Source organism: Rhodamnia argentea, chromosome 8 (genome assembly GCF_020921035.1).
Source record: "Rhodamnia argentea isolate NSW1041297 chromosome 8, ASM2092103v1, whole genome shotgun sequence".
In the NCBI taxonomy this organism is placed as follows: Eukaryota; Viridiplantae; Streptophyta; class Magnoliopsida; order Myrtales; family Myrtaceae; genus Rhodamnia; species Rhodamnia argentea.
The window spans coordinates 15,034,095-15,047,041 of record NC_063157.1 but is presented as its reverse complement, the minus strand read 5'-3'; the positions used below and the strand labels follow the sequence as shown (position 1 = coordinate 15,047,041).

Here is a 12,947-nt window from a genome sequence, read left to right as displayed (position 1 = left end):
AGCGGTTGATTGGAAGGAGGTACCAGTGACGCCCCCGGTTCAGAGCGATATTAAGCACTGGCCCTTCAAGGTCATCCCTGGCCCTGGCGATAAGCCCATGATTGTTGTCGACTATAAAAGGTGAAGAGAAGCAGTTTGCTGCCGAGGAAATTTCCTGTCCATGGTTCTCACAAAGATGCGTGAGATTGCTGAGGCCTTCCTGGGGCTCCACTGTTAAAAATGCAGTTGTCACAGTCCCTGCCTACTTCAATGATTCCCAGAGGCAGGCCACCAAGGATGCTGGTGTCATTGCAGGGCTCAATGTCATGCGTATAATTAACGAGCCAACTGCTGCGGCCATTGCTTATGGTCTGATAAAGAAGGCCCACCAGTGTTGGAGAGAAGAATGTGTTGATTTTCGATCTTGGTGGCGGTACTTTTGATGTGTCCCTACTAACCATTGAGGAGGGTATCTTTGAGGTGAAGGGCAACAGCTGGAGACACTCATCTTGGTGGTGAGGACTTTGATAACAGAATGGTGAACCACTTTGTGCAAGAGTTCAAGAGGAAGCACAAGAAGGACATCAGTGGAAATCCGGGAGGGCTCTAAGGAGATTGAGGACATCTTGTGAAAGGGCGAAGAGAACTCCTCTCGTCCACTGCCCAGACGACAATCGAAATTGACTCTTTGTAAGAGGGGTGTGGATTTCTACTCTACAATCACTGTGCCAGATTTGAGGAGCTCAACATGGACCTCTCTCAGGAAGTGTATGGAACCAGTTGAGAAGTTCTTAGGGATGCTAAGATGGATAAGAGCACCGTCCATGATGATGTTGTCCTTGTGGGTGGTTCCACTAGGATCCCCAAGGTGCAGCAGTTATTGCAGGATTTCTTCAATGGGAAGGAGCTCTGCAAGAGCATCAACCCTGATGAAGCTGTGGGCTTATGGTGCGCCGTTCAAGCTGCAATTTTGAGTGGCGAGGGCAATGAGAAGGTCCAGGACCTATTGCTGCTGGATGTGACCCCCTCTCCTCTCTTGGTCTGGAAACTGCTGAGGTGTCATGACTGTGTTGATCCCAAGAAACACCACCATCCCCACTAAGAAGGAGCAGGTGTTCTCTACCTACTCGGATAACCAACCTGGAGTCCTTATCCAGGTCTACGAGGGCGAGAGAGCCAGAACAAGGGACAACAATTTGTTGGGCAAGTTTGAGCTCTCCGGTATTCCTCCGGCACCTAGGGGCGTTCCCCAAATTACTGTCTGCTTTGACATCGATGCCAATGGTATCTTGAACGTCTCTGCCGAAGACAAGACCACCGGTCAGAAGAACAAGATCACCATCACTAATGACAAGGGAAGGCTGTCCAAGGAAAGAGATCGAGAAATGGTCCAGGAAGCCGAGAAATACAAGTCTGAGGGATGAGGAGCACAAGAAGAAGGTAGATGCTAAGAATGCTCTGGAGAATTATGCCTACAACATGAGGAACACGATCAAGGACGAGAAGATCAGTGCCAAGCTCTCCGAAGGGGACAAGAAGAAGATTGAAGACGCCATCGACCAAGCCATCCAATGGTTGGACTCGAACCAGCTGGGCCGAGGCGGACGAGTTTGAAGACAAGATGAAGGAGCTAGAGAGCATCTGCAACCCCATTATTGCCAAGATGTACCAGGGTGCTGGTGCGGACATGGGTGCTGGTGGCATGGATGAAGATGGTCCTGCGGCTGGCGGCAGCGGTGCTGGGCCAAAGATTGAGGAGGTCGACTAAGCAGGGGTGGAGTTGTCGAGATCTTACGCCAGGTCTTTTGACCATTTTGATTTTTTTAGCGAACAGTAACTTGCTTCATTTTGTGGAAGCAAATATGTAGCTTCCGTCATTTGCATTTTCATTAAGGCTCTTTTGCGATTTCAAGAATGACAAGGATTTTGAGCCTCCGTCATCTTCTTGTCTTCTGCCTACCATACTATTTCGTCTCTGTTCTTTAGTGACATTGATGAGTACTGCTTTGGTCCGTCCTCCAACTAAGTAATTCGGTGTATACCTGTCTAATCGCCCTTACTTGGTATGCACCTTTCGGTTCGATTCCTTCCTTTTTTGTTGGCTTTCAGGGTACTAGTGTAGATCGATGCAAGAAAAATGTTGAAGGCCAAGTGCCGTTCAAATATTTGAGGTGTCGAAAGATGACAGTTGGAGCCCTCCAAGCTTTACAAAAGCCATACTTCAACTACAACCAGCCTGAAAATTAAAAATGAAATAACTTCTCTTGGATCTCTTTGCCGAACAAGGTTGCCTTATTATTTTCTTTTTTGGCATATAAGGTTGCATTATTGACAAGTTGGAAGACTCAAGTATACAAGCTGCTTCAGATCAGTAGGATTACGGGTCAAAGATGAAGTATTAGAATGAAGCCCAAAATAATCAACTCTGGAAGCAAAGACCAATTCCAATGTGACTCTAAAATGGCTAATATCTGCTGGTTTCGCCGGTCAAAAACATTTTTCCTAGTTTTTGGTGTTTCAGGAGCAAAAAAATAAGTGATCAAGGAAAATATTTTTCAGTCAACTGAATTTTTTCTTTTAAAATAGAGGAAAATAATTTTTCTTTTTTCCCTCTATCTCAAGTGTGTAACTTTTTAAAATAGAGAAAATCTTCCTTTATCTCCTCTCTTCCTCCATCCCTTTGATCTCACAGGCTCTCTCTCTCTCTCTTCCATCTCTGAGATCCTCACAATCTCTCTCCTCCATCTCGCTCTCTCTCCTCATAGTCTCTCTCTTCCCTGCTTGCCATTCCGATTCCAACGATGGAGCTGCAGTGTGGAAGATTTTCACCTCGATGGTGAGGTCGAGGCTCGCCTCGCCATTTTGCGATGCCGATTTCGTCCTCTAGCCCCTGATCCTCGCCCTTCACTTCGCCTACAGCAAGATCGGGGACTCTACTGATTCCAAGAAAAACATACCTATGACCAAGATCCCGATCAGCAAGTTCGAGGAGGCCGCCGAGTACTCCGAGATGTACAGCTTCGCCAAGAGCCTATCGACAATTGCGGCTGGAGTTAGAATTGAACTCGAGCCAAACTTGAGCTTGCCTCGGCTTGTTTGCTTTGGATCGAACCATGGATCCTGATGTAAAATATGGGCTAGCCAAAATCCAATTCCTTTTTAATTCTCCACCCCAGCCCATACTTCATTCACCTCTTTTTCTTTGATTTGTTTCTTCTTCTCTTGGCCGGTCAATCGTGGAGCAACCACCGGGGGGGTGGGTGGGAGGGGGGAGGTGGAGGAGAAATAGAGAAAAATGGAAGGAATTTTGCACCGTTCGTGATCGGAAGTTGGTTAAACATCATCTTGCGACACTGGTAAGCAATAAATATCTCTTTTTCCCTTGAATGAAGTTATTCTAGAGTTTTATGGTAATTCCCGAAACCTAGGGTTGAGTGAGCTGGAAATTCGAGTTTTTGAGGTTTTTGGCTGCGATCTTGGTTGAGAATGAAGGTTAGGATGTCTCGAAGCCCCATAGGATTTTACGACATGCGATTTGCACTTCCGGTTTGTCCGAAACGACATTTTTAAGTTGGCTCTCTTTGCTAGAAACGTGAATTTAGACCACTATGACAACACTTTTTCGCATGTTTTCGGTTATTTTTGGTACGCACTTGTTGCGAATTTTGAAGTACGTTAAATAAACATTGTTTTGACTACAATACTGCGTTAATGGGAGTTTAGTAGAGGGAGTTATGGCTCAAAGAAGCTTAGCGTGTGGGCTGTTCATGTACCGAACAGCAATGGGGTATACTTTGGGGAGGGCTTTTGTTGGCCCTAGGTGTTGGGCTATTGACGTTTATACGTCGTTTAGTCAAGTCTTTCGCTAGCATAGTATTTCTCCAGTTTTTAATGTTATTTTTCAATTAATTTTTAGGGTTTTAAGTTTTGTGGTTCGAGTAACTACTATAGTTTGGATTTCGACTTTTTAAGGTGAGTTGTACTTTCTCTTCTAAGAATTTATACAACTCATGCCTTAAAGATGAGTACGTGTATTGTGATTTGATTTTCTTCACTAGGTAAAGAAAGGTGATGTTTAGAGCATTGTTTTTGCATAAACAGGATCGAGCTATTACTAACCCTTTGATTATTTGATATGGCTTGTTGATGATTGTTTTATATTGAGATTGAAATGCTGTTTGAGAAATATGTTTTGAGGAAAGCTATGGATTCGGTTTGTGAAACTGAATTATTGTGGTTTAAGGATTTGGTGTTGTAGTTAATACTCATATCCTTATTATTAAAACCCATTGAGGTGGGAGCAAGATGTATACCGTCAGGACGTCATTGAGCCGAACCTTCGGTTGAAATAGGTGGTAGACCTAACTAAGAGGGGTAAACTTGGTCGTCTTTTCACGGCATTAAATGTGGCCATAGTTGGTGATGAGTATTAGATTATTCGGTGGATAGACCATCAAAAGTTGGTTTAATGAGATTAATCAATGGATTTGACCATCGATAGTTTGTTATTACTATGAGTTAATATTTGATTTACTTTGATGAATGTGCAGTGATTTCTCGATCCGCTTAGAAGATATTGTACTTCTCACCGAGTTGTGGTTGCTCATCGCTTTATCTCGGTTGTTTTTCGGGTTCTTCGGCGAGCCGCAAATAGGATCGAGTGTACTTTAGCTGCAGGACTTTTTGGGATAGCGCGCACGCGTGTATTTTTTATAAGTTGTATATAGTTTGTGAGTTTCGAGCTAGATGAGGAAAGATATGTATGTATATCTTTTTAATATGGTAGATAAGCCCCGATTTTTGTGAACATGTGATCTTTTTATCAAATATATATGGAGGAACATATTTTGATATCAGATTTTTGTTCGAGCTATGTATGAGGTTGCGTCCTTTAATTAAAAGAGGTAGCTATATCATGTCGTTTTTCTTGGAAAATCATGGTGTGACATTTGTTAGTGTCAGAGCATAAGTTATGATTTTTGGATATAGATATGAGACATTGTGAGATTGTGTGATAGATTTTAACGCGTTATCTTATTAGCTACTAATGTTATGTTCTATTTGTAGTTCTAGGTAGTTATGAGTTTTGACTTAGAACCACATGTCTCTCTTCGTAGAGATAAGGGTTAGAGAACTATCATCACCTATGATTCCAGAGATGTGCTTCGAGGTCTTAGAGGCTAGCTTGGGACAAGAACACGAGGATACTAGAGCTAACTCGCGGGAGAAAAGAGAGGTAAGCCAGCGGCCAAGGACCCAGAATGATGTATCCGGGAATAACCAAGGCCGCCTTTGCTCGGTTCAGAAAAGTGAAGCCAACCTCCTATGATGGCAAGTCTGATCCTCTTTTGGCGGAGCATTGGATTAGGAAGATAGAGGGAATCTTTAAAGTTGAAGAAGTTCTTGAGGATAAGAAGGTCAACTTTGCAATCCAATATTTGGAAGGTGAAGCTCGAGTAATGATGGGAGGGATTGAAGACCACTCTTGGGGATGACGACCCAACTATCTATTGGAGGGACTTCAAGACAGCTTTCAATGCCTAATTCTTTCCAAAGTCTTTTCAATCGAAAATGAAGAGCGATTTTCTACAAACATCACAAGGCCACTCTATTGTGTTGGAATATGCTGGTCGTTTCAACCAAATGAGCAGATTTGCGGGGAGTTTCATGGTTGATGAGAAGGAAAAAGCTAAGCACTTTGAAAGAGGATTTTGACCCGATATTCGTTTCGAACTCACGTCCATTCTACTGACAACTTATGAAGACGTGCTTGAACGAGCTATCAAGATTGAGCAAGAGATCTTGGAGAGTGGCATCTCGAGTGCTCCTCAACATAAGAGGCACAAGGTTAGAAATTTCCAAGAAAGTCGCATAAGTGGCGGTAACAAGTAAAGGGGCTTTAGAAAGCCTTGAAAGGTGAAGAGTCGAGCTATTCTTGAGCCTTGCACTACTTGTGAGAAACTTCATAGTGGCCGATGTTCTTGGAAGATCGGAGTTTGCTTTTTATATGAAAAGGCGGGATATATATGATAAAATTGTCCTATGCAGAGGAATGTTCTAGCATATATGAGATCATATTTTGTATGTGGGCGACTCGGACACCTAGCACGCACTTGCCCTATGTGGAAGAATGCACCTCTGGTTGACAAGCCGGAGGAGAATCGGCAAAGGAAAAGGACAAATGGGAAGGTCTTTGTGATGATAGAGGAGGATGCGGAAGAATGCTACTATTGATTGTTATGCGAAAAAAGTTCTTTTTCAACCTCTAAATCAGGCTGAATTCTCTTTCTCGGGGTGTTGTAAGGTTATCTTTCCAAGGCTGATTTCGGTTTTGCAAGCGAGAATGCTTTTGAAGAAGGCTTGTCGTGGTTATTTGACTTATGTGAAAAACACAAACAAGGAGGTGGTAAAGCTAGAAAATGTTCCCGTTGTTCGAGATTTTCCGGATGTATTTCCTTAAGACTTACCTAGCTTGCCTCCTGATAGAGAAATTGAATTTTCCATCGACCCGATGCCCGGCATAGCACCCATTTCTAAGGCGGCGTATCGGATGGCACCAAATGAATTAAGAGAATTGAAAACACAACCGCAAGAACTCCTAGATAAGTGCTTTATTCGGCCCAGTGTATCACGTTGGGGAGCTTTTGTGTTGTTCGTGAAAAAGAAAGACAGTAGTATGAGGCTATGCATAGACTACCGAGAGCTTAATAAGGTGACGATAAAATATAAATATCCTTTGCCTCGGATTGACGATTTATTTGATCAACTTTAGGGAGCTCAAGTATTTTCTAAGATCAACCTCCACTCTGGATATCATCAGTTGAAGATTTAAACAGATGATGTGCCTAAAACCGCTTTCAGGGTGAGGCATGGCCATTATGAATTTCTTGTCATGCCTTTTGGATTAATGAACGCACCTTCTGCTTTCATGGACTGGATTAATAGGGTATTCAAGCAATATCTTGACATATTTATTGTGGTATTCATTGATGATATTTTGGTGTATTCGACGAGTCCAGAGGAACATGAGCAACATTTGAGGGTTCTCTTGCAGACTTTGTGCGACAAGAAACTGTATGCAAAATTCGGTAAATGTGAGTTCCGGCTTGATTACATTGACTTTCTAGGCCATGTAATCTCGAAGAATGGTATTTCAACCGACCCGAATAAAGTCAACTCGATTGTTTAGTGGAGATGCTCCACCAATGTCACCGAAGTCATAAGTTTTCTTGGCTTAGCAAGCTACTATAAGCGATTTGTGGAGGGATTTTTCAAAATTGCCGGTTCACTTACTCACTTAACTCAGAAGGGAGTTAAATTCGTATGGGCGGATCAATGTGAGCGTAGTTTTTAAGAACTAAAGAAATGATTGGTGCCGGCTCTCATATTAACCTTGCCTTCAGGAACTGTTGGTTTCATTATCTATTACAATGCATCTAAAGAAGGTTTAGGGCGTGTTCTCATGCGGGATGGGAAAGTTATAGCCTATGCCTCTAGACGATTGAAGCTACATGAGAAGAATTATCCGACTCATGATCTAGAGTAAGTAGCGGTTATGTTTGCCTTGAAAAAATGGCGTCACTATATGTACAAAGAGAGATATGAAGTCTTTACCGATCATAAGAGTTTGAAGTATATATTTTCTCAGAAAGAACTCAATATGAGACAATGGAGATGGCTAGAATTCCGAAGAGATTATGACTTGTCAATCAATTATCACCCAGATAAGGCAAATGTAGTAGCTGATGCCTTCAATCGTAAATCTTTTGGAAATATGGAAATATTACTTACTTCTCGGAAGCCTATTCTCGAGGACATGCGAAAGCTGGACTTAGAGGTATTGATACATCATCTTGGTGGCCGAGTAGCTAGATACAGCTCATGTTAATATACGGAATCAAAGCATAACAAAATGATGATCTTCAACTAGGAAATATTGGAGAAGGCATTGAAGCTAGAAGGCGGGAGGACTTGGGTATTCATGCCGATGAATCACGAAGATTTCGTGGTCGACTCTATGTCCCCGACGATTCAGAATTGAAAAAGGAGGTATTGTAGGAAGCCCACAACACCAGATTTTCTATTCATCTATGAAGCATTAAGATATATAGAGATCCGAGAGAAAACTTTTGGAGGGTCAATATGAAGAAAGATATCGTCAAATTTATCAACTAGTGTCTTGTTTACCAATAGGTAAAGATTGAAATCAAAAGCCGAGTGGGGGGACTACATCCACTTGAGATACCTAAATAGAAGTGGGAGCATATTACCATGGATTATCGTCGGTTTACCGAGGACACCAAGCGGTAAGAATGCTAAATGGGTGATCGTCGATTGATTGACTAAGTTTGCTCACCTCTTGTCATATCGATTCGGCCTCTCACTTGAAGATATGGTGAAACGGTACATTAATGAGATAGTGAAGTTTCACAGAGTTCCAATGAGCATTGTTTCTGATAGGGATCCATGGCTCGTGTCCAACTTTTGGAAGAGTCTTCAAAGAGCGTTGAGTACTAAACTCAACTTCAATACAACATTTCATCCGTAAATGAGACGACCCAATCAGTGAAAAGGATAACCCGATCAGAGAGAACCATTAAGACTTTAAAGGGAAAAGTACACTAGAAGTTTCATAACTTTTGTGCGGCGTTCACTTAAGTGCCATAACTTTCAAAACGTTCACTTAAGTGCCATAGCTTTCAAAAATCGTTCACTTGAGTGTCATGTTGACATGGCAGCCGGAAAAGGCGACGTGGCATCTGGAAAGCCGATGTGGCATGTCGGAAAATTCACTGTAGCACTACGGAAAAGTTCTTGTAGATGCTGAAAAGTTGACATGGCACGCCGGAAAAGTTACCTCAGCATTCAAGTGAACGATTTTGCTCCGATATAGCACTCAAATGAACGATTTTTGAAGATTATGGCACTCAAGTGAACATTTTGAAAGTTATGGCACTCAAGTGAACACCGTACACAAGTTATGGCACTTCTAGTGTACTTTTCCTGACTTTAAAGGATACGTTGAGAGCATGTGCTAACGACTTCAGCAACTCTTGGGACGAGCACCTGCATTTGGCAAAATTATGTTATAATAATAGCTATCATTCCAACATCAAGGTGGCTCCTTTTAAAGCTTTATATGGTTGAAAGTGCGGGACACCCGTTTGTTGGGATGATGTCGGTGAGAAAAGACTAATCGGCCCCGATTTTATACAGCAATCGAAAGAGAAAGTCAGGCTTGTTTGAGAGCGTTTGAGAACGACATAAAGCTGCTAGAAAAGTTACGCCTACCTCAAACAGTGTAAGTTAGAAATCGAAATGGTTGACCATGTATTTACGAAGGTCTCTCCTATGAGGGGTGTTATGTGATTTGGCATGCATCGCAAGTTGAGCCCGAGATATATGGGACTATTCTTGATATTGGGGAGAATTGGTGAAGGCGCTTCCAGATTGGCATTGTTACCGGCGTTATCCGAAGTGCATGACGTGTTCCATATGTCTTTATTGCGGAAATATGTGCCAAGTCCTAATCATGCATTGGATTATACTCCTGTGAGGTTAAGGGAAGACTTAACATACGAAGAGCAGCCTTTATGCTTCGTGGACAAAAAGGATCAAATGTTACGGCTTCGTACTATCCCTTATCTAAAGATTCAATGACAAAATTACACGAAGAGGGAGGCCACTTGGGAGCTCGAGGAAGAGGCGAGGCGCAAATACCCTCACTTGTTTGATGATTAAGGTACGTCTAAATTTCAAGGACGAAATTTCTATAAGGAGGGTAGATTGTAAAAGATGGGCCAGCCAAAGCCCAATTCCTTTTTAATTCTTTAGCCCAGCCCATGCATCCCTCACCCCTTTTTCTTTCATTTGTTTCTTCTTCTCTTAGCTTGTTAGTCGTGGAGCAACGGAAAGAAAGGGAAAGAGAGAGAGAGAGAGAGAGCAGTGCAACGTGGAGGAGAAATAGAGAAAAATGGAAGGAATTTCATGCTATTCGTGATCGGAAGGCGATTAAACATCATCCTGCGACACCGGTAAGTAATAAATATCTCATTTTCCCTTGAATGAAGTTATTTTAGAGTTTTAGGGTAATTTCCAAAACCTAGGGTTGAGTGAGCTGGAAATTCAAGTTTTTGTGGTTTTTGGCTGCGATCTTGGTTGAGAATGAAGGTTAGGATGTCTCGAAGCCATAGGATTTTACGGCACGCGATCTACACTTCTGGTTTGTCCGAAACAACATTTTTAAGTTGGCCCTCTTTGTTGAAAACATGAATTCGGACCATTGCGGCGGTACTTTTTTGCATGTTTTCAGTTTTTTTTGTTGCGCACTTGTTAGGGGGTTTGAAATACGTTAAATAAGCATCGTTTTGACTGCAATAGTGCGTTAATCAGAGTTTGGTAGAGGAAGTTATGACTTAAAGAAGGTCAGCGCATGGGCTGTTCATGTACCGAACAGCAAGGGATATACTTTGAGGAGGGCTTTTATTGGCTCGTAGGTGTCTTGCTATTGACGTTTATACGTCGTTTAGTCAAGTCTTTCGCTAACGTAGTATTTCTCCGATTTTTAATGTTGTTTTTCAATTAATTTTTAGGATTTTAAGCTTTGCGGTTCGAGTAACTACTATAGTTTGGATTTCAATTTTTTAAGGTGGACCATACTTTCTCTTCTAAGAATTTGTAAAACTCATGCCTTAAAGATGAGTACTTCTATTATGGCTTGATTTTCTTGACAAGGTAAAGAAATGTGATGTTTAAAACATTATTTTTGTATAAACAGGATTGAGCTATTACTACCCGTTTGATTGTTTGATATGGCTTGTTGATGGGATAAGTATATTGTGAGTATCATAACTTTTGTATGGCATTCACTTAAATGCTATAACTTTTTTTTCGTTCACTTGAGTGCCACAGTTTTGAAAAAACGTTTACTTATGTGCCGGGGGCTGATTTGGCACAACAAAAATCTGACATGGCGTTATTTTAATGGTAAACCATCCTACGTGGCACGTCGGGAAGCTAAAATCAGCAACAGAGATGCGAAATGATGCCGTGTTGAAGAGAGAACTTAACTTCTTCAACTAATTGGGACAAATTGAAATCAAATCGTTTAGAACAATAACCCTAACTTCAACTCCCGATTTGAAATTCTTTTGATTGGGGAAAAGCACCTCATTATATTCGCAATGGAGAGCAGAAGCAAGAGAAACGACTCAAGATTTGACGAGCAAAGTGAAGATGGAAGTCAAAATTGTTGCTATTGTGGGCTACGAAGTGCAAAGAGAATAGCTTGGACGCGAAATAATCCTGGAAGGAGATTCTTTGGATGCACTCAGTATGGAGAAGGCTTCAATTATGGATATTTCAGGTGGGTTGCCACAAAATTTTCAAGCCGAGCAAAGGAGGTGATCTTGCAACTACTGGAAGGATGTCATGAGGCTCCACCCGCATTGACAGATGAGTTAGATGATACTAACTCAATGCAATCAGAAATCAAGGGTTTAGAATCGTTGGTCAAGCATTTGATGAGAGAAGTTTCAAGGATGAAAATTCAAAAGGATATTTTTGGAGCGTTGCTTGTGTTGTTGTTATCGAGTGTAATCTGGTTTGTGTTCATAATGTAAGATCAATTCTCTGAAACTATAACTCGGTGTTTTAAGAGCAATGAAACGTGTTTTGGTATTTAGAGCAATGACTGTTCTGTTAGTTCTTATTAGGTGAATCGAGTGGTCTGGTTTTAGAGTGTTTGAATGGCCATAATGGTCGATTTTGTGGAAATAATGTTCTTGCTGGTTTGATTGAATGGACAATGGTTGGTTTGGATATTGGTGATGCACTTTGTGCATTATTGTTGGCTTATAAACGATAAATGACTTATGGTTTATGTTGCACTTTTTGTTGCAAGAAAAGATGTTCGTGTAAAACAAATTTCCATGAGCTGGCTTTTTACGTATGGTGTGTAGGAATTGGCTTTTTTGCAGTTGCACAAGGTTGAAGTTGTTGATTGGCCTTGCTTTAAATGTTAGCTGAGTGGTTTCAAGTGTGAGTTTGACATGCATCGTTTATGCAATAGCCGCAGCACGTCTATGCAATAGCTTCTGCAGCAAGAACAAATTATGTAGAGCATTTGGTTGTGTTGTTGGTTTGGGGTTGCTATGATTTGTTCAAAGGCAGCACAAGTTTCAATAACTTTGTGAATGGTCATTTGAGTGCTACTTTTTTTTTTTTAATGAACACTTGAGTTCATGAACTTTTAAAAGGTGAACAATTAAGTTTCTTGTTAATAAGTGAAGTATTAGTGTCACTTTGTCAAACACTTCCTGCATATCCTGTCATAGTTTTAGCAGATTTCAAAGCAATAGACAGTACATTTACATCAACTGAACAATTGCATATACTTGCACCGAGAAAATCATGTTCTTTTAAATTAACATCATCATGGTGTTGAATTCTCATAAATAACATTGCTGCAGCTCAAATATGAGCAACCAAAATGCAGCAATTGACATCCAAACAGCCCTCTTAACAACAAAATATATGGGGCGTACTTTCACACCTAAATAGCTTCCTAACAAGAAAATGTCCACAAATATAGTCAACCCCCTAACAACAAAATTTGATTGACACCTGACAACATAAACATGAATATAAAAAGATAGCAAAAACCTGATAGCCCGGTCCATCAAAATCAGTCAATCTCAAGAACCCGATCTCATGTAACTATCTTCTAATGATTCATGAGCCTTGCACTCTTTCGAAGTGGAGGCACATCATATGGTCTTGTTTCTTCTCCAACTATCTTTTCTATCATCCGATGTGTAGTGATATTTGCAGGATCATTTGACCTAGATGGACCCGATGTTGGGGCCTTTTAAGGTGCCTGCTTTCGAGGTGGTCTTAGTGCTCTCTGTTTTGGAGTTGCTATTGGGAGTTTCTTTGATTGTGCACAAGTTGTTATCATTGAATTTTGT

At 41.3% G+C, this 12,947-nt stretch overlaps 1 pseudogene; it reads left to right on the top strand.

Moving 5' to 3' along the window:
- Positions 1–145: 145 nt before the first annotated feature.
- LOC125316256 lies at positions 146–1,921 on the top strand (annotated as a pseudogene).
- Positions 1,922–12,947: the final 11,026 nt, after the last annotated feature.